The sequence below is a fragment of the Cebus imitator genome, unplaced genomic scaffold (assembly GCF_001604975.1).
Source record: "Cebus imitator isolate Cc_AM_T3 unplaced genomic scaffold, Cebus_imitator-1.0 Scaffold259, whole genome shotgun sequence".
NCBI lineage: Eukaryota > Metazoa > Chordata > Mammalia > Primates > Cebidae > Cebus > Cebus imitator.
The window spans coordinates 1,343,515-1,365,780 of NW_016107574.1; the positions used below are offsets into that span (position 1 = coordinate 1,343,515).

A 22,266-nucleotide genomic window follows, 5' to 3' on the forward strand; every position below is an offset into this window, starting at 1 on the left:
TATACAACTTTCAAGAGTAGGCCTTTGAGGGTCATGGAGCTGCCACACCACGAAGAAGCCCATCGTGAAAAATAAAGAGAAAGAGGCCCAGCTGTCCCCAGTAAGCCAGGTTCCCAGCAGACCCCACCAGCTAACTACAGCAACATGAATGAGTCCAGATAAAAGCAGGTGAGGTACTACTCAGCCAACATACAGAATCATGAGAAATAAATTGTTAAAGACACAAAGCTTTGTTTTTTGTTTTACACAACAACAGATAACTAAAGTGAAAACTGACGTTACTGGTGCTGTAATAACAAAAACTGAAAACGTGGCATTAGCTTTGGGGCCTAGGCAGTGCAGACGCTTTTAGTGGAGGCTGACAAGGCAGTGAGGAGACTGCTACTGGAGGCTGGAAAAGGGGTTATATTGCTTCGTGAGAGCACAAATTAATAAGTATGTGTTAATTTGAAAACTAGAAAACATGCTTAACAAATGTGGAGCTGGCTAAGATTTCTAGGCAGAATACTGAGTCAACAGAGTTTTTTTTTTTTCCAAAAAAAGTTTTTTAAATGTAATCATTTATAGGAAATAATACAGACATCCCTTATGCCCTTTTCCCCAGTTTCTCCCAATGACAACACATTGCAAAACTGTATTACAGTATCACAACCAGGACACTGACAGTAATACAATCAAGGAGATGATTTCCAGTACCAGAAATACTCCTCATGCTGTCCTTTAATAGCAAGGCCCATTTCCACGCCCTCTTTAATCGGCAGCAACCACTAACCCATTGTCTATTTCTATAATTGTCATTTAAAGAATACAAATGAAAATATGCAATACATAAAACCTTTGGGGATTGGCTTTTTTCACTCAGCATCATTTACTGAGGATTTACAGAGACTGTTATATCGATAATTTGTTCCTTTTTTTTGGTTTGAGATGGAGTCTTGCTCTGTAGCCCAGACTGGAGTGCAGCGGCATGATCTTGGCTCACTGCAACCTCCACTTTCCGGGCTCAAGAGATTCTCCTGCCTCAGCTTCCCGAGTAGCTGGGATTACAGGTGCACATCACCATAGCCCGGCTAAGAATTTGTTCCTTTTTACTACTGAGTGCTATTCTATGGTATGGCTGTATCATTATTTAATCATTTGCCTACTGAACGACAACCGGTTATTTCCAGTTTTTGACTATTATATAATTATAGCATTTTTTTTTATTAATAGCAAAAAGTGGAAACAACCCAAACATCTATCAACCGATAAACACAAAATATGATATTTTGTCATATAGTATTCCAGAAAGAATATTACATGGCAATCAAAGGAAATGGAGTACTGACACATGCTACAACATGGATGAGCCTTGTAACATTGTAAGGGAAAGATGCTAGTCACCAAGGACCACATATTGTATGATTCCATTTATAGGAAATGTTTAGAAGAGGCAAACCTATAGAGGCAGAAAACAGATTAGTGGCTGCCTAGCGCTGTGGGAAAATGATGAGCAGCTGCTAATGAGACTTCTTTTCGGAGTAGTAAAAATGTTCTAAAATTATTGTGGTGATAGTTGTACAACTCTGACTACATTAAAAACCACTGAATTGTATACTTTATGTGGGCAAATTGCATGGTATGTGAATATATCTCCATAAAACTGCTATTTAAAACATCCATCCTGAGAAGCTACTGACCACCTTGCAAGCTTGGGGATGGGACTATCTTGTAGTCCTCACAATGGAAGAGAGCGCCATAAAAGGGGCTGAGTTACTTTACTATATCACAACTCCTTCAAAATCAATCTGGTTTGCATTATTTCTCAGCTGGGAATAGTAAAAACAATCTTTTGAAAAGAAGTTATTACTTATAAAAAATCTTTCCAAACTTAAAATTCTTGGCAGTTTGAACAGCTTTCTCTAGAATAAGCAAAGAGATGGCTGCACTTTCAAGTACCAGGCCTATTGTTCCACACTTAAAAGAATAATCAAAGATACGCCAAGACCTCAAAGCAGCATATTTGGTTAAAAAACAAAACAACAAATGCTACTTTAGTTTTTCTTGATGAAAGTTACTATGAAATTTTAAAGTTATTTGAAGTTCTAGAAAACAACTTAGACCCTACACAAACTATGACAAGCTACCATCCTTAGATCAACTAGTGAATTTTCATTTTAAGTTCTAAAAGACATGAGCTACTTTTAACTGCTAGCCACAACTTTATATACAACTGAACATGGAAATCGAGAGATCTGAAAACTTGAATCAGACATAGATAAAAAAGAAGAAAAATGGGAGAAAAAATTTCAAATGAACCTGGCATTGAGTAGCACTAAGTAATACAGATGGCACTAAGTACACAAATGGAGAAAAATTTAATTATCCCACAAAGCACTAGGATCTTATTCCTATAAATGCTATTGATTTTATGTAAGCTTCTCTTGAAATATTTCAGACTAGATTCAAAGGTCACTTTTTACAGATGAAACTATACTCAGAGGTGTTGAGTGACTCTTCTAAAGTTACATTGCTCAAATATCGTACTATAAAATCCTAATAATGATGTTTATTAGCATTACCATGTCATCCAGATTCCCCCAAAATCAAAATTTACTCCTTTAATGAAATATAAGAAAGAAACCAGGCCCATCACACCATGTTTATGTATGTACTTTATAAATACCATCCACTCAGAAGAATAGGCTATTAAGAAGGGCTAAAATTCTAGTGCTTGTAATAGACACAATGGTCTGTGTACCTAGCATGCATACAAAAATAGATGTACAAGTGGGGTAGTTGTTTATTGGTGGTTTGCTTGACCTAAACACCAAAGGGACAAGTTTTAAGTAACTATGTCATTAAATATTAAAAAGTACCCATTAACATTTTATCAATACAGTAGTCTCCCACTTTAACTGCAGTTTGTTACCTGTGGTCAACCACTGTTCAAAAACAGGTGAGTATAGTATGGTAAGACTTTGAGAGAGAGGGAAAGACCACATTCACATAACTTTATATTTTTCATACATACACCCACACAACCATAAACTTGGTATCTTTACCATCAGTACTTACCAAAACATATAAATAAGAGACATAAAGACAAAGAGTATTAGGAGATGGGCAGACCAAGAAGCTTAATGAGGTAGGCAGATAAATGGTGTAATATCACAGAGCAATCCTTACAACTTTAAATTCCAAACAGAAAGGGACTACGGGCAAGGTAAGGACCATTAAATTGGCTCAAGTCCACCTGAAAAGGAGACTACATTGGATACTGATCAGTATGTAGGAAGTCCTAACTCCTTACCTGACAGATGACTGCTATGTCTTAACTAGAAGCTATTAACAACATGACATTGATTGTGCTCTAGGTAATAATAAATTATATCTAAGTTTTACTTTTGTTTCTAAAGCTAATTTAGCATCATATTAAAAGAGTTGAGGGCTTTATTATGAAATAAAACAAACCTCAGGAAGAGATTATGTTGGGACCTGAAAAGACAAGTATAATACACCAACTGAATGAGTGATAATAGAAATTGGTCTAAGATAGATACTAAATGTATGTGTACATAAACATGTCTAAACTACAAAATCAGTAATTTAATGAAACACTTTAAAGCAATCACAAAATTCCAAGTACTATGCTCTACACAGATTATCTCTTTTAGTATCCTTCACAACTCTGGCCAGGTGTGGTGGCTCATGCCTGTAATCCCAGCACTCTGAGAGGCCAAGGTGGGGGAATCACTTGTGGTCAGGAGTTGGAGACCAGGTTGGCCAATATGGTGAAACCCCACCTATACTAAAAATGCAAAAATTACCTGGGCATGGTGGCACACATCTGTAATCCTAGCTACTCGGAGGCTGGGGCAGGAGAATCACTTGAACCCAGGAGGTGGAGGTTGCAATAGACCAAGACTGCACCACTGCACTTCAGCATGGGTGACAGAGTGAGACTTCATTGCAACCTCCAAGAAAAATCCTTCACAACTCTATGAAAAGGTGACCCATCCCCAACTTCATAGATAACAGAGGGTTTTCTTCAGTTAAAAACGATTGTATATAAAGTATACAATGTTTCTCCACCCCTTTTATGTTAGGTTCCGGGAGTACATACATGTGCAGGTCTGTTACATGGGAAAATTGTATGTCATTGGGGTTTGGTGTACAAATGATTTCATAATCCAAGTTAGTAAGCAGAGTACCCGATAGGTAATTTTTCTCCCTTCATCCTCCTCCTACCCTCCCCATTCAAGTAGGCCCAGCATCTACTGTTCTTATGGGTGATAACATGCAGTATTTGGTTTTCTGTTCCTGTGTTAATATGCTTAGGATAATGGTCTCTGGCTGTATCCATGTTGCTGCAAAGGACATGATTTCATGTTATATTATGACTGTATAGTATTGCATAGTATCTATGTACCACATTTTCTTCATCCGGACCACTGTTATGGGCATCTAGGTTGATTTCATGTCTTTGTTATTGTGGATAGCGCTGTAATGAACATACTTGTGCTTGTGTCTTTTTGGTAGAACAACTTCTATTACTTTCGGTATATACCGAGTAATGCAGTTGCTGGGTCGAATCATAGTTCTGTCTTAAATTGAGAAACCTCCTGCTTTCCACAGTGGCTGGACAGCAGTGTGTAAGTGTTCCCTTTTCTCCACAACCTTGCCAACATCTGTCATTTTCTGACATTTTAATAATAGTCATCCTGACTGGTATGAGATGGTATCTCCCTGTGGTTTTGATTTGTACTTTTCTGACGATTAGTGATTTTGAGCATTTTTTCATAAGCATGTTGACTGTGTGTATGTCTTCTGAGAAGAGGACATTCATGTCCTTTGACTATTTTTTTATGGGGTTGTTCACCTGTTGGGTTAAGTTCCTTATAAACTCTGGATAATAGATCTTTGTTAGATGCATAGTTTGTAAATATTTTCTACCATTCTGTAGGCTGTTTTCTATGTTGATGTTTCTTTTGCTGTGCAGAAAGCTCTTTAATTAGGTTCCACTAGTTTATTTTGTTTGCAATTACTTTTGGAGACTTCGTCATGAAATCCAGGTTTTCTCCTGGAGTTTATAGTTTTAGGTCTCACATTTAAGTTTTTAAAGCATCTTGAATTGAATTTTGTGTATTGCAAAAGGAAGGGGTCCAGTTTCAATCTTCTGCATATGATGGCTAGTTAGTTATCCCAGCACCGTTTACTGAATAAGGAATCCTTTCCCCATTGCTTGTTATTGTCAACTTGTCAAAGATGAGATGGTTGTAGGTGTGCAGCTTTATTTCTGGGTTCTCTAACTTGCTCCATTGGTCTATGTGTCTGTTTTTGAACCAGTACCATGCTGTTTTAGTTACTGTAGCATTGTAGAATAAAAACTGAGGTTTAATAATTTGTCTCAGATTACCAAAGGTTCTTCACAAATACGGAAATTACTCATGGTTATAGATCTTAACAGGCATGGTGGAGTTAGTCAAAAAAATGAGATGGCTCAAAGGACTATCATTTCCTAGAGCCATTAGATTACTGCCTTTATTTTGGGAGGGGGGAGCATGTTATATGATCACAATATTCAGCACCAAAGTAGAAATAGTAAATACTCTAAAAGTAGTAATAAAATATGCACAAAGTCTTCCATGGCTATCAAACCTACACATGTGGAAACCTCCCTCTCTGGCCTATTGTTATACTTGTCAGATTGATCCATATAATTCTTAAATTTCTGAACCCCCGTTTTGTTCTTTTAGAAATGACTTCTGTTATCTTGAAAATAAAACTAAATACTAAACCTCAATATTAAGTCTAGGAAACATTGAATCTATAGTTGTTTAGTAAAAGTTAGGCCTGAGCCTTAGTTTAAAATCCAACTTAAAGTCAAAAACCCTCCACAACAATAACAAAATAGTAACAACAATCCATTGTGGTACTAAATGTCCTGTACCTAGTGGAAGTTGATGTCTGACTAAGCATTCATTCAAAAAAGATAAAAGAAGTGTAAACTGGAGGCCACAGCTAAGAGAGTGTTTCAGTTTCAAATTTTGTTTTATAAATAATAGTACTAATTAATATAAACTCTTTTAGCAAACAGGAGTCTCCTTGTGATTGTAAAATTGGAACAAAGCAGTTAGATGTAGTCATAATATACACTGTTCATAATGTAAGTACAGAGCAGTAAGTAAAAAAATGTCAAGTAGGGGCTGGGCACGGTGGCTCACACCTGTAATCCCAGCACTTTCGGAGGCCTAAGGAGGCAGATTGCTTGAGCTCAGGAGTTCAAGACCAGCCTTGGCAAGACGGTGAGACTTCATCTCTACTAAAAACACAAAAAATTAGTTGGTGACGCATGTCTCTAGTCCTAGCTACTTGGGAGGCTGAGGCACAAGAATCACTTGAACCCAGGAGGCGGAGGGCGCAGTGAGCTGAGATCATGCCACTGCACTGCAGCCTGGGTGACAGAGTGAGACTCTGTCTTTAAAAAAAAAAAAAAAGTTAAGTAGGTGCTTGCTATGTCAACATAATCATTCAGCAGGGTGACCCAAAGACTAAAGACACAGTTGGACAATGCTGAGGATCAATGTAACCTCTGTGTCACTGAAGTACCAATACTTGATGAAGGATATTTTACTGATCTACATTACCTGTTATAAGGAACAGTGAGGCAAACAGATTTCTGTACTTGAGGTGATGGTAGGGGTTGGAAGAGGAAGAGAGGCAGTTACTTGCTTAGAAATTGGTAGGGGTGAAAATAACATTCACTAGTAACTTGAAAGAAAAATCTTGATTATAATTAGGTCAAATCTACCAATTACAATGGCCATACTAGGGGCAGGGTTACAAAGTTGAAAACATGTACAGACCATTTAGAGAAAGTTTTTCTTGAAGTCCAAACTCAATCATTAATCATTATCTAACATTAACTTGAATTGTTCCCAATATAAACCGTTTGGAAAAGTAAATATGAAACTGATTTTATGCATATATATATATATATATAATAAGCATATATCATATATACATGTGTTTATATGTGTGTGTGTGTGTATATATATATATTTATATATATTCCTATGAAATGAGTAAAATAACCACAGAAAGGCAATCCCTCAAGTATCTTTCAGAACTCAAAGACACATGGCCTTGGTGAGCCTTTACTATCCTTTCTACAAAATATGATGAACATTCTATATATATATTCCCTTAGTCACCATTTGTCTTCAACATGGAGTTTTGGAAAATGGTTGAGAAAATAAAAGAGGAATTCCCCACCCCATAACCCACCCCCAACCTTTAAGAAAGCTGGCAGAGACTAGTAGACTGATTACTTTGGATGTGTGTCTAGACATTTAGTTTCTGTTGAGTTCTGTGCTATTAGAGAAAATTTTTAAACTGACATCCAGGAATCTATCCAGACCTTGACAGCTCATGATAAATGAGAGGTTTTAAAAAGAGGAATCACTAGAAATTATTATTTTTACTTAAACAGTCATTGCTCTCAATTTCAGGAGATACCTTAAGTCTTTGACTCTTATTTGGTAGTCTTTCTAGGCAGAAAGCTTTTCCCCCCCCAAGAAATATCAACATTCACATACTTCATACTTTACTGCACACTTACTCTGTAAATCTCAGTGAGCCTTTTCCAAAATGAATATTCAAATACAAATATAGGAAATTTAACTTCCCCAAATTCCAGCAGGTGGAGGTTGCAATAAACCAACACCTACCTAGTTCACAAGCTGAAATTAGTTTTTAACTAAAGAAATGCAAATAATCCAACAACCCTTATTACTAAAAATGAGTCTGCAAAATAAATATGTACCCAAAAGGCTAGTCTAGGAAATTGATTTATTACCATGAACTATATTTCTGTGTTCCATTCCTAATATATCATTGTGACATGCCATGGTCAGGGAAAGGTGGGGCTGGAAAGGTACAAAAAAAATGAGACAAAGTTCCTTATTTTAAAAATTGGAAGAAAATACACAAAAATATTAAAGAACCACGGGGTATGAGTAAGTACCAAGAGGTCATTTTGATCTACTATTTCAGATATTCAAGCTAAAGACTTTTGGCTTTTATAACTTGTAAAAGTCAATACAAAAGCTGTACCTAATTCCACACACTGTAACTGCAAAGAAGTCTGATTTGAAGTAGGAGTTCCTGTCTTCAGATTTTGGCTGCTAAGGAACATTTCAAGATCATCACAACTTGATCTGTTTTCTTTATAAAAAAAAAATAATATTGTGCCATGATAATGCACAGATAATGGTACTTGAAAATTACTTTCAAAAAATACTTTTTGGTTATAACCTGCCACTTTAGCAATTGGTTAATGGTTTTAAGTGCAAATTCACAAAAAGAGATTCTTTTTGAGACAGAGTCTCGCTCTGTCGCCCAGGTTGGTGTGCAGTGGCGGGATCTTGGTTCACTGTAACCTCCGCCTCCTGGGTTCAAGAGATTCTCCTGCCTCAGCCTCACAATAGCTGAGACTACAGGTGCATGCCATCATGCCCAACTAATTTTTTGTATTTTTAGTAGAGTCAGGTTTTCACCATGTTAGGCAGGATGGTCTTTATCTCCTGACCTCATGATCCACCGGCCTAGCATCCCAAAGTGCTGGGATTATAGGTGTGAGCCACTGCACCCAGCCTAAAAGAGATGTTTATCAACCTCAGAAATCTGTTACTCAAAATGGAGTTGAAAAAACCTGGCTTTTTCAAATGAATCATCTTTTAGATCTAAAGTTTGACGTTCAGCCATACTATCATATTATACTGGTTGAATAATGTCTTCCCCAAAAATTCATGTCCCTAGAAGCTCAGAATGTGACCTTACCTGAAAATAGGATTTGTAGATCAAATTAAGATGAATATACTGGATTAGGGCGAGTCCTAAATCCAATGACTGTTATCTTTATAAGAGGAAAGTGAGAAAGATTTGGACATAGAGTAACAGAGAGGACACACAGGAAGAAAACAGCCCTGTGATGATAGGGCAGAGATTGAATGGATGCAGCACAATCCTGGGAGGAACCAAGTTGCAAACTGGGAACCACAAAAAGGCAGGGGAGGGGCATGGAACAGATTTTCCCTCAGAGCCCCCAGAAGGAACCTCCTGCCAACACCTTGACTTTGGACTTCTGGCCTTCAGAGCTGTAAGAGAATAGCCACTGTTGTTTTTAGCCACTGGGTTTGCGGTACTTTGTTACAGCAGTCCTAGGAAACCAACACATATACTGTTCCAATGGAATTTCCATCCTAGTAATATCTATTTTTGAAAGCACTTTATCATCAACTGTGTGCATAGATAGCACACCTTTGCAGAATCAATGTCAACTCTTCAGAAATAACAAATCATCAAAACAGTAACCTGAACAAGACATCTGATATACATAACTACAATGCAACATTCCAGTTTTCCACAATGGCATGACCTTTGCCAACTACCATGTCAGTCAGTGTTTCCAACGAAATCTAAAGCAATAAAAATATGAACATTGTTACATCAGATGAATACAAATTTCTTTGTACAACTGAAGATTCATAATGAAGGCCAACCACAATTAAAGATGCAGTGGGCTCTACTGCTTCCATCACAGCGGAAACGCTGTTAAAGCAGTTACTAAGTCATAACATACTATGGAATATATTTTCACTTAAGCAAGGGTGGATTTACCACTTGCTCAGTGCCAGGCATGGTAGCTCATGCCTGTAATCCTAGCAATTTGAGAGGCCAAGCTGGGTGGATCACTTGAGGTCAGAAGTTCAAGACCAGCCTGGCCAACGTGATAAAACCCCATCCTTATGAAAAATACAAAAATTAGGTGGGTGTGGTGATGGGCACCTGTAATCCCAGCTACTTGGAAGGCTGAGGCAGGTGAATCACTGGAACCTGGGAGGCAGAGGTTGCAGTGAGCCAAGATGGTGTGCCACTGCACTCCAGCCTGGGAGACAGAGTAAGATTCAGTCTCAAAAAAAAATAAATAAATAAATAAATAAATAAATAAAAGCCACTTTCTCAGGTGAGTGGGTTTCTTGCCATATGTACATACACACTGCATTTCTGCTATTCTACTCACATGGGAGACCACTGAACCCACACTATGCAGGTTCATGCCAGGCCCCAGGTCCCTTAGATTATGAGAAACCCTAAGAAATTAGTTTAGCATCTGAGCATGAAGTCAGTCTTACTGTTGTTCCCACTCTGATGTTTGGCTTTCATTTGAACCTTGTATTACTTTATTCTGGCACTGACGTAAAGAACTACTTGAGACTAAGTAATTTATAAAGAAAAGAGGTTTAATTTACCACAATTCCACAGGCTGTACAAGAAGCATGGCTGGAGAGGCCTCAGGAAACTTACAATCGTGGCAGAAGGGTGAAGGGGAAGGAAGCATGTCTTCACACGGTGGCAGGTGAGCAAGTGAGCGGAGGAGCAGGAGCTACATACACAATTTTAACCAACCAGATCTTGTGAAAACTATCATGAGACAGCACTAGGGGGATGGTACTAAATCATTAGAAACCACCCTCATGATCCAAGCATCTCCCACCAGGCCCCACCTCCAATACTTGGTATAACAATGTAATATAAGATTTGGGTGGGGACACAAAGCCAAACCATATCAGGCCTCTTTTTTTTTTTTTTTTTTTTTTTGGAGACAGATTCTTGCTCTTTCAAACCCAGACTGGAGTGCAATGGTGTGATCTTGGCTCACTGCAGCCTCCGCCTCCCAGGTTCAAGCAAGTCGCCTTCCTCAGCCCTCTGAATAGCTGGAACTACAGGTGTGCACCACCATGCCAAGCTCATTTTTATACATGTAGTAGACATGTGATTTCACCATGTTGGCCAGGATGGTTTTGATCTCCTGACCTCGTGATCTGCCTGCCTTGGCCTCCCAAGGTGCTGGGATTACAGGCATGGGCCACCACGCCTGACTTTTTGGTTTTTTGTTGGAGACGGAATCTCACTCTGTCACCCAGACTGGAGTGCAATGGCGTGATCTCGGCTTACCACAACCTCTGCCTCCCACATTCAAGTGATTTTCCTGCCTCAGCTTCCTGAGTAGCAGGGATTACAACCACCACACCCAGCTAATTTTGCATTTTTAGTACAGAAGGAGTTTCACCATGTTGGTGAGATTGGTCTCCAACTCCTGACCTCAGGTGATCTGCCTGCCTTAGCCTCCCAAAGCGCTGGGATTACTGATGTCAGCCACGACACCTGGCCCAAGCCTGTTGTTTCTTAATCATTAAACTCTGAGCCACTCCACTCACTCTCAAGCAGCCTCACTCCCTTTCTTGTTTCTCTATCAGGTAACTTCAAATACTTTTACAGCTGAAGGTCTATGCCTTAACCCTAGGGCCCACATCTCAGTCTTAGACCCCTCTACCATTTGCCACAGTTCCTTGAGGTCACCTGATAGCTCACATCTTTGCATATGGTAGATCTCTGATGTCATGCAAATCTCCCTGGTATTGACTACATCTGGACTTTTATCAATTACCACCCTTTGCCAAAAATTCCGTCCCTAACCTTTGCCTACGTGCTACAGTTTGACAGCTACTGAATCTTACTCATATTGACTGTTCATATACCTGGACTCAATCCTATTGCCCATTTCTGGGAATCTGCCCCCAACTGTTTACCAGGATTCCAGATCCTTGCCAGGCGTATTCAGCCACTCCAACTCCATTACAGAGACCATCTTTTTTAGTATGTATGTATGTATGTATGTATGTACGTACGTACATATGTACTTATTTACTTATTTATTTATGGAGACAGAATCTCGCTCTGTCACCCAGCCTGGAGTGCAATAGTGCTATCTCAGCTTACGCAACCTCTGCCTCCCGGGTTCAAGCGATTCTCTTTCCCTCAGCCTCCCGAGTAGCTGGGATTATAGGCCCCCGCCACCATGGCCAGCTAATTTTTGTATTTTTAGTAGAGATGGGGTTCTGCCATGTTGGTCAAGCTGGCTTCAAACTCCTGACCTCAGGTGATCCACCTGCCTTGGCCTCCCAAAGTGCTGGGATTACAGGCGTGAGCCACCACACCCAGCTTCCTTTTAGTATTTTAATGTGTTTTTTCATTACATTACATTGGAATAAATACATTTTTATGTGGAAAGAAGGGAAATAATCAGTATAATATCCCATATTTCTTGAACTCCTACTATTGTCTGATAGCTTTAAAAAGTAGCATGTTTTAACTCATTTCACCCTTGCCCTATGAGAGGTAGATGTTAATATCATCTCCATTTTACAGGCAAGGCTGAAAGCACAGAGAAGTTACTTGTCCAAGGTCATATAAGAATTGTGTTGTGGAGTTGAGAATATAAATTCAAGCAGACTAGTTCCAGAACCTGCGTTCTTAACCAGCACACTCTACTGCAACTCTACTCCCCTCACTCCCAAGGATGTTTTCAAAATATGAGTCATTTCAAACTAACACCTGTTAAGATCATTTAGCTACATATTTTTAACTCCTCCCCAACCCAAGCCTCAAATCTAAGTTCTCACCTCTAATGCAAACACTTTAACAAAATGTGTATTTTCATAGATTGAATTTTCTTAAGATGAAGTTTATGTGAACATAAATGCATAAACAATAAGCCTAAGATCTGGCACTCAGGATTTTGCTTATTAAATCAATAGTAAGTAAAATGCTCTGGGTATTCACCAAATTAAATATTCTAATTAAGTGTAATCTAAACTATAATTATGAGCTTTAGAAAAAGGAAGGGCCTGTCTAGATCCTGATATCCAGGTTACATATGCCCCATTATTTCATCTAAACTGTGTTGGACATTAATTGCCATGTAAGCTTGTGGACGCATTTGAAGAGTTCTAGGCTCTATCCTGATAAAATAAGATTTAGCTTTGAAAAGTAGGCCTAGTTGACATGAATAAGAATTCTGAAAATGCATGCATACAATGATATTTTATGACACCAAATTAATTTGTATCAAAAAAGGGGGGGCATTAAGATTATTTTTAACATAAAAAAACTGGAAATAGTAAGATAAAGAGACAACCCAAGTCTCCAGTCCACAGCTGGAAACCAAACTCTCAAAAAAAAGTGAGAAACTCTGGAAAAAGACCTAAAAAGTCCAATATCAAATTCAGGAAAAAGAGAAAACATTAAACTAATTCACTAATTTATGGAGGAGAGTTTATCAAATACCACAGAAATGCAGATTTTACAATAACAAATAACTTTCATACTTTTGTAAGGATAGCAGAGAACAAAACATTGCTTTGTAAATAAAATAACTCTTTCAAGAAGAGGAGTTGTTTTCCCTGTTATTATCTAATGAGAGCCAAAAGGGGAATAGTATCCTTAGAATTTAAAGGTGTTAGAGCTTAAAAGGATATAAGATTATCCTGCCTCATTTCTCATATGGAAAAAGACAGAACAAGTCCTAAGAGAGAGAGTGATGTGTCCAAGTCCCTCAATTTATCTTATCTAATACTTTTCCTATTATCTAGATTAGAATGAGATACATAAGACTGTAGACCATATGATCTGTAGATATAAGAAAAATTTAAAACATAAACTGCACTTAGAAATTTATTTAACTAAAGATGCTGGTAAGAAAACACATTTCAGGTGCTACTGTACATTAAATAAACTGTTAACTTTCCTTTTTAAAAAGCCAGGCAATGCCTCATGTTACAATTTCTTGATTTTAAGAGGTTTTTAGGTATGTGTTCATAATTAATACATAAAACATTTTGTTGGTGTTATTTCCATAAGAATCTAAAACAATTTTTGCTATTTTAAAATAATGAGAATGCTTTTCTTTCAAGCTTCTATGGTATACTAGGAAAAGTAAAATTCATGACTCAGCTTTTTGTGCCCACTCACACATGTCTAAAAGGTCCACTGAAATTGCTTGCTATATTTCAAATTCCGCTTGAAGCAGGATTCTTGTTTTTCCGAGCCTCACAAAGACTAGACTCATAACTTAGTTCTGTAGCGTCTATTTAGCTGGACTTAAAGCCTACATCAAGTACTTTGTTGTCAAATAAAAAGCTATCTATGAGGAGCTTAGTAACTTAAGTAGCTCTCCAGAGTTTGGTAAGTATTTTGTGTCTACTTTTGATCTCTATTGTCTAGGAAAGGTTCTGTCAAGTTGTAAAGTGCTAGAAAGTGTTATTTTAAACTTTTAAAAGGTAGTCAGAGTACTACAACCCTGGGATCCTTGGTTGCAACAAAGAAGTACAAAGCCAACTACTATAGTTTTCCAAAAACAACATTTCCTCAGTCCCTCCCCCAAGGAAATAAAAAAGCATCCAGGAAGTCCCATCTTTAAAAAATACTTAGCAATCAGCCGGGGGCTTCTAAAATTCAGACCCTGAAAAAAGGATAGGAAAGACTTCAAAGTCTATCCCTATTAGGTTTAGAGGGAAATGACTCTTCCTAACAAAAGCCATCTCCCTGATTGTTGCTTTGCTCACCATGTTTCTTATACATTTGGACTGTTTTCCCCGCTTATCTCCATCCAATATTTGTCTATACTTTGAAGTCTTGTTCAAAAGCCAACTCCTTCCACGGTGACTTCCCTGAGCTCCTCCATCTTAGCCCTCCCCACAACCTTAGTGTTCAAAGCACTCTGTCATAGTCTGTATTGCCTTTTAATTATTTGAGTATGTCTTTGGGCTCCAACTGGGTCAACACTTTTTCCTTTCTTTACTGTCCACTTAGAGTTACTCAATAAGGGTTTATTAACTCAGTGAGGTGAGTAAGGCTCTTGACTCATAATACCCCCATTCTCTACTTGTGTTAGAATAAACCAGGACAGGGAATCTAGAGCAAACTTTGAAAGCTGGGCTATTCGTGCTTTGATAAGACCGGCCAAATATCCAAGATGGCTGAGGTAATGAATATTGTGACCTGCATATGAAATGTCTTAAGCTGACTGAAAAGTAATTACACAAAAAAAGTGGGAAGGTATGAGAAGGGCATTATCAGTATCTGGAAGTATTTAAAATAAATAAGTATATACATACATTAAAAAGAGTCATTTCCAAAAATCTATACTTATCGCCATATTTTGTTTTGAGACCAGGTACAAATAATGCTATAAAAATATTATCTTCAAACACCGAAGAAACTACTGACCCAGTCAATCAGCAAATGCTAATTCAGGTGTTAGGAAAAGGTTATAAAGACTATAGAAGGCACAGCTCTGATTCCTGCCCTTAAGGACTTTTCAGTTTATTAATAATTGTGGAAAGAAGTAAACTGAATAAGCTAACTCATAAGACAGTTTAATGTTTTATAGGAGAACCTGAATTTGTGGCTTCCAAAACTCAAAATAGGCCTTTTTTTTTTTCCCTCTGAGACGGAGTCTTGCTCTGTCACCAGGCTGGAGCACAGTGGCGCAGTCTTGGCTCACTGCAACCTCCGCCTCCCAGGTTCAAGTGATCCTTCAGCCTCAGCCTCCTGACTAGCTGGGACAACAGGCGTGTGCCACCACTCCCGGTTAATTTTTGTATTTTTAGTAGAGACAGGGTTTCACCATGTTGGCCAGGGTGGTCTCGATCTCTTGACCTCGTGATCTGCCCGCCTTAGTCTCTCAAAGTGCTGGGATTACAGGTGTAAGCCACTGCACCCGGCCCAAAATAGGCCTTTAAATGAACATTTTTCATGCCCAAAATGTATGTTTAAAATAATTCATTCTTGTCTAAGGACAGAAGTGTGTAGAGTAAGCCTGCAAAAGGTCATCGCCACTATTAAAGCATTTTTTTTCCCTGATCTTTTTAACTGTCATGATGATGGGCAAATGCATTCTGAAGCTCAGCCAAAGCTCTTTTTTTTTTTTTTTTTTAGAATGATACTCAAAACAAAGCAAATATTGGCTTAGTCATGACACTTGTTGTTCTAAAACATTAATAGCCTATTGTTCACTGTGGTTGTCTCAACAAGATAATACATTGAAAAACATCATTTCCTGATAGGAAGTGAATTCCCACTGTGTGTCACAGGACCCTAGCCAAATGCTGGGTTCCAAAGGAGAAATACCAGTCCCTTCTGGGACTGCATAACAGACCACGATAATGAGACTTCCCCCTCTCTCATTTAAAATGTCTGTTTCAGCTCAAACTACAATCTATTTGACTGATTTTGCAACCATAGAACTGTTTTCCTAAAATGGCTTCAAATGCTTTAGACAAAGTTTGTTCAACATCCTGTAGACAGCAGCATCCTGTATATTTCTAACTATGAAGCATTTCCTTAGTTATACATGGCACAATGGATGGGGTAATTTGACAAAGCTATCAGGATGTATCTTCAAAACAGCGTGTGACCATTTTCAAGCATGGTTTCATATAAGCCATTTTTAAAAAATCATAATACATGAAGCACAGTAATTGCAACAGATTTTCATACATCAGATATGTTTTAGTAGACAAAAATTCAGGCTCAATTAATTAGTCCAAGCACCATAGCATTACTTATTTCATTTAGAGTTCAATTAGTGAGAAACTGATGTCACCAGCAGACCCTCATACAGAAGACTGTGCCTCCAAAATAAGTCACTGTACTAATAAGACATTAAGACCTCCTTTTTAAACACTGAAAACATACTTTGTTTTCATTGATTTGAATTTAAATAACTTTTTTGCCAAGTTCCAATCACCGGTGGATATTAGAAAACTCCAACAAAGGAAGAAACAGGAGCAGTTGTCATTTTAGTAGATTCTAAGCAAGACTGTCTCAGTTACCTAGGTACTCCCAAGCATTAATGCAGTGCTTGGCTGTTAGGAGGCCTTTGATACATTTTACTAAGTGGAACTGTATGTCAAAAAAAGTATATGAAAATTAACAAGGAATACTAATAATTATCCAGCATTACTTGAATAATAAATAATATCACAGATTATAGAAAAGTATATTTAAGGTATATTAAGCCTTCTACCAAGAAGCTAAGGTAACCACCACACAAACATGAAAACTCTCCTACCTTCTGGCCAAAAAAAATGTCTTTATCTTCCAGTTGTAATTACACAAATCAAGTGAAGTTCTTATATCATTTTGTCTTTCAAACAGCTGTCATTTGATTGAATTATGAGACTAAAATTGTCAAACAGGCAATGCTTAGCAATGCAAAACATCCTATGTGTGATGCAGCAAAAATGACTGCTTTTGTTACTTTATAACTTGGCCGTGTAACTTTGTAACTTTGCCGGCAGGATATAGTTCACCTCTAAGGCAGCTTCCTCAGCATCAAATCAGAAAACTTTAGTTATATTAAGTAATGTCAGTTTTAGCATTTAACGAAACAAGGAGATGGATTAAAGGGCTAGAATGTGCAAACAGTTTAAACAAGAAATCTGAAGCCAAGTTTCAAAGCCCTAGGATTACTTCTGAATGATTGGACTCACTGAAAATTATAAGGATCCATTTTAAAAACAAATATAACCTCACAATCTTCTATTCTTCAAGTATTCAAACTTGATAAACAGGATTTGGTTTTAATTCTGGAATGGGTTTTATACTTCTGAAATTGATCTTTTAGAAAAGGATAGTTTATGTAAAATATAGAATGATATTCAACTTCCTTTTTTTACATTCTTAAAGTTTAAAATAGCTTAGGCCATATGGCAGGTCAAATATATTACAGACCACACAATATATACAAAAGATGTTTTTAATTTAAATATGAGAAACTTCATATAATTTGGGTTATACAGCTTAAATCAATATTCCAACAAAAGTACCACATAAATATTGAAGTTGGAAGGGACATTAAAACTCACCTATTTCAACCTCTCATTTTATAGATGGTAAAGCTGAGAACTGAGGAGGTCAGGTGACCCACCCAATCCCACACCCAAGTTACCCAACTTTGAACCCAATATTCTTTCACTATTCTGCTGAAAAATGACTTCCTCCTGGGGCAGTTCTTATCCACCCATGAATGCCTGGGATAGTGTGGCCTATGAGGGATTTTTCCATTTCTACACAGCACTATTATGTCTTCCCTATAGGACCCAAGTTCTGGATTCTGTCCCAAAATGGAAGTAGGAGAAGACTGATAGCATAAGCATGTCTGATGGAAACAGGATGGGGACAAACTTGGAAAGAATCCAAATATCCATCAAAAGAGGAATAACTGAGTTATAGGACATCCATCCACACAATAAAGTACTATAAAGCCATTAAAAAGAATGAAGTAGGCTGGGTGCAGTGGCTCATGCCTGTAATCCCAGCACTTTGGGAGGCTGAGGTGAGTGAATCACTTGAGGTCAGGAGTTTGAGACCAACCTGGCCAACGTGGTGAAACCTCATCTCTTCTAAAATTACAAAAATTAGCCAGGGGTGGTGGCACATGCCTGTAATCCCAGATACTCGGGAGGATGAGGCAAGAGAATCACTTAAACCCAGAAGACGGAGGTTGCAGTGAGCCAAGATCATGCCACTATACTCCAACCTGGTGACAGGGTGAGACTCCATCTAAAAAAAAAAAAAAATGAAGTAGATACATAATGGTATGTGTGGTATAATTTTATATGTATTAAACATGTTCAGATGTTCCAGTAGTTCTCACAGGTAGTGTATACACTCCTCTCTCTCTGCCTCTCTCTTTCCCATCAAAATTTTTTTTGAAAAATAATTTCCCTCTGGGGAGTGGAGCTGAGGGATTAGGGTGGGAAAAACATTTTGTCATATGTCCCTTTGAATTATTTCATCTTTGCCATATGCATTTTTTAGTAAAATTACCTTTTAAAAGTATGTTAAAGCAGAGAAAGGAAATTCTGCAGAGCCCTGGGAGACAACTCTCTGGTGATAAAGATAAAGTAGGGGTTTATCAATGGTAATTTGACAGTCTGTATCTAATCTACATGACACATTATATCTAGCTCTCTAGAAAAGCTTTCTCCATGCTTTTCATGTCGTGGTATGTGTATTAGTTCTCACTAACAGGATATCCATAAATAAGACAAAGCTTGTATAGCAGACTGCAGTAAATGGGAGGAGACTGAGGGGCAGATGCACAGGGCTTGGTAAAAAATATTCCTTTTTCTTTGTATTATGTACTCACTCAGGAAAAGGGTATTACTGGAGATATTAACTATGATTTTCTATTAAAGTTTCAAATAAAAATCTATTTAAAAATCTTCTAATTCCAATATTTAACAGCAAATTCATTGGCAAGCTTTGCTCCAGCACCACTGTAGAAGTTGAAGTTTAACTGTATTGTTCCAGAGTTCAAAGGGACAGTACATTGTAACCAATATTTTTTGAAATGAAACAGAACAGAAAATAGCAGTGTTTTCTGTGTTGTAAGAGAAGTTTATTTCAGAGATTTAAAGTGGTGCATGTGTGTGTCATGATTGGGTTATGATGCAAAATATATTGAAAAAAGTTTGAAAGCCGCTTACTCAAGGCTACACAACTAATAGTTGTACACTGAGTAGCCAATGTTCAACGAAAGGTCTACGTAAACACTTGTGGCAGGAGGTTGGCCTAATGTCAACTTGAAAATGTATTTTCTTGGTGATGATATGATTTATATAGCTAGTTCTACTATTCAGACATTAAAAAGTAAATTTCAAAATTCCTGACATACACAACTTATTTAAAGTAAAGCTGTAGTTTTCATGTCATTTAAAGAATGATTGAGGTAACATCCAAACATTTTTTTTCTCAATTCTAGTATATTCCCTTTAGCACTTGTGGAATAATCATGTGTCTTTACAAAGAAAATTAGGGTACTCAAAGCTGGAAAAGATCTTAGAGGAAGCTAACTCAAATTCCTAATTGTATAGGTGAAGAAACTAATGCCCAAAGAGGTAAAAACAGTCTCTTGATTCCCAGGCTAGTACTTTTTGCTATGATACCATACCTGTGCTTTATTCTTACATCCTTGTGAAGCTAGAAGACAGCTAAATCCAATTACTAGCAAGTAAAAAAGAGGAAGCTGAAGCAAGGAGATGCTAAGAACTCTTAGTCCAAAAGGGATGACATATTGTCACCCTTGCAAGCTTTACAGAAATTAGCCATTTTCAACATTCAGCTTTGATTTCAATGGAGGCAGTTGTTCAACTTGCTTGTACCAAATGAGTGTCTACCCAAAGAGTACACACGACCACACCCCAAAGAGTATAGACAACACAAAGCACAGCCTCTCTCCACATGCCCACTTCAGTCAGTGCATAATTAAACACTCCACAGGCATTTAAAACTCAGGTACAAATAGAAACTCATTATGTGAGGGAAAAGAGGTCAGACAGACCCCAGTTGCAAAGAAAAAAACTGCTGAACGTGGACCTCAATGAACAACAATAATTCTCCTATAGTTCAACTCACCATTCACGTCACAAACTCTAGAGAGAACACAGAGGCACGGAACTGATGAGGCATGGAACAGAACTTTGGGCTGCAGCCTGCCCCAACTCTTCTGACAAATACCCAACAGCAACAGGACAAAGCATCATTATGACAGAAATAAAAGGCTCTTTAGATGCTGCCTGTTTAATTCAATGTACCCACTCTTACACACAAAGTTCATGTCACGATGTCTCGAAACACAGTATTGCCAGATTAAGCTATCAATGGGTCCAATAAATTCAGTACAAAACACTACCTTCAAGCATTTTTAAGTTAAATAACTAGCACATTTGGGAGAATACTAGTATTTCCCTTCATTTGAACCATCAATGTCATTCCCCAAATAGTTAAAAAACAATTCAGTAAACTGTTTAAGAAAGGGAAAAAAATAATAAAAGCAAACAAGTGAACTAAAAGAAAAAAAAAAAAAAAACCCTGGTTGAGTGATAAAGCCACAGGCTCCTCCCAAAGAAGAATATTGCATGTTACTAGCAGCAGGCACAAAACTAACCATCTATCTTATCTGTGTTTCCCCTTAAGCTGTGAGCTATCAGTATTACAATAGACAATCCATTACTTACAAAAAAATTGAAGTGCTGTACATTTCTTAAGCTGATTTTTGTGTGGCAATTCTGATGCAATGCTGCCCCAAAAGTGAACTTTGTTTTAAAGAGCAAGATATCCACACTCAATGTGGTTAGAACAAGGGTGGAGCTCACTCTGGGGGAAACAACACACCCAGGCAGACTTCAGTGAGAACAAACTGCACATTAATATTGCCACACAGTTTTCAGAGCCTCAGAGTCACAATTAATTGGTTAATCCTCCTAAAAAAGTGTGTGTGTGGAGGGGGGGAGTTCATGTTTGTAGATCAGCTTTCCTGCCTTGAAGTAAAATATATCTCATTTCTTGTTTGTGAAGAAAGTCAAGATAAAATGCAAGACAGATCACACAGTTCAACCAATAGAGTGTTAGATGGAAGTGGAGTACTATAAAGGAAGTCCAACCATGCCAACTTCTAAGTTTAGCAACAGCAGCTTTTACATATCTCAAGGTGTCAGAAGCATTGCTCATTCTAAAACATTACTTCAGCCTGGTTCCAGGGGTCCTGAATATGAACACAAATTACCTACTTTCTCTTCTCACCAGTGCTGTAGTTCTCTTAGCAATGCACAAACAATAAAAATATTTTATTATCAGCTAGCAATAGTTCCTTTCAAAATCAGATGTCATTTATGGACTTGCTTTGATGGAACATTGAAATGTACATTTAAAGGGAAAATTATTTATTATGCACACCATAACTTTTAAAAATTTTGTAATCATCCACTTTTTCAATAATTGTGTAGGAATTTTATTTTAAAAAGTTTTCCATAGGATTTATAAATACTGTATATATTTAACAAGATCTAAAATAATTTATCAGTTTTGAAGCTATTACCAAACATCTGATAATTAACGCGATTTTAACCAATACTATTTTCTGTATATGCATATTCAGACACACAACCAAGAGTTATTTTTAATTAAATTCCTATAATCATAAAATTGTTTGAGAAAATAAGCATATAAAAAAACCATATAATTGTTTATATAGAATTTAAAATGAACAATGGAAAAGACTTTGAGAGAAGACCAGGAAAATATTATTTTTAATGATGCATATTGTCATATTACTCTAGCCAAGAGCTACTCTCTCACATTGGAACAATAAATTAGTTTGGAGTATTGAACATCTCAGTATTTTGAGAGATAGCCTAGAATGTCCTCTCTCAGGACCCTAGTGAAGGGCTGCTGATTGATCCTGCCTTTTTTGGATTATGAGGTCACTCTTACCACTTGTTAAATTAACCATTCCAACATACTCCTCTCATAATCCAACTGCCCGATTTATTTTTCAAGCTTCAATGTAATTATGAATCACTTGCTTCCATC

The 22,266-nt window shown here is 37.4% G+C and overlaps 1 protein-coding gene across 7 annotated transcripts in view; it reads right to left on the reverse strand.

Moving 5' to 3' along the window:
• Positions 1–22,266, reverse strand: part of ADD3 (adducin 3) — a 140,823-nt gene that overhangs the window by 34,828 nt on the left and 83,729 nt on the right. The window contains exon 1 of one of the 7 annotated variants that reach the window (XM_037728242.1): positions 20,913–21,088. The exons of 5 other annotated variants lie outside the window; for them this stretch is intronic. The gene's annotated coding sequence lies outside the window, so the exon portion shown is untranslated. Of the gene's footprint in view, positions 1–6,629; positions 6,751–20,912; positions 21,089–22,266 lie in introns of those variants that run through there. One more of the 7 variants, XM_037728240.1, reaches the window with a different exon arrangement.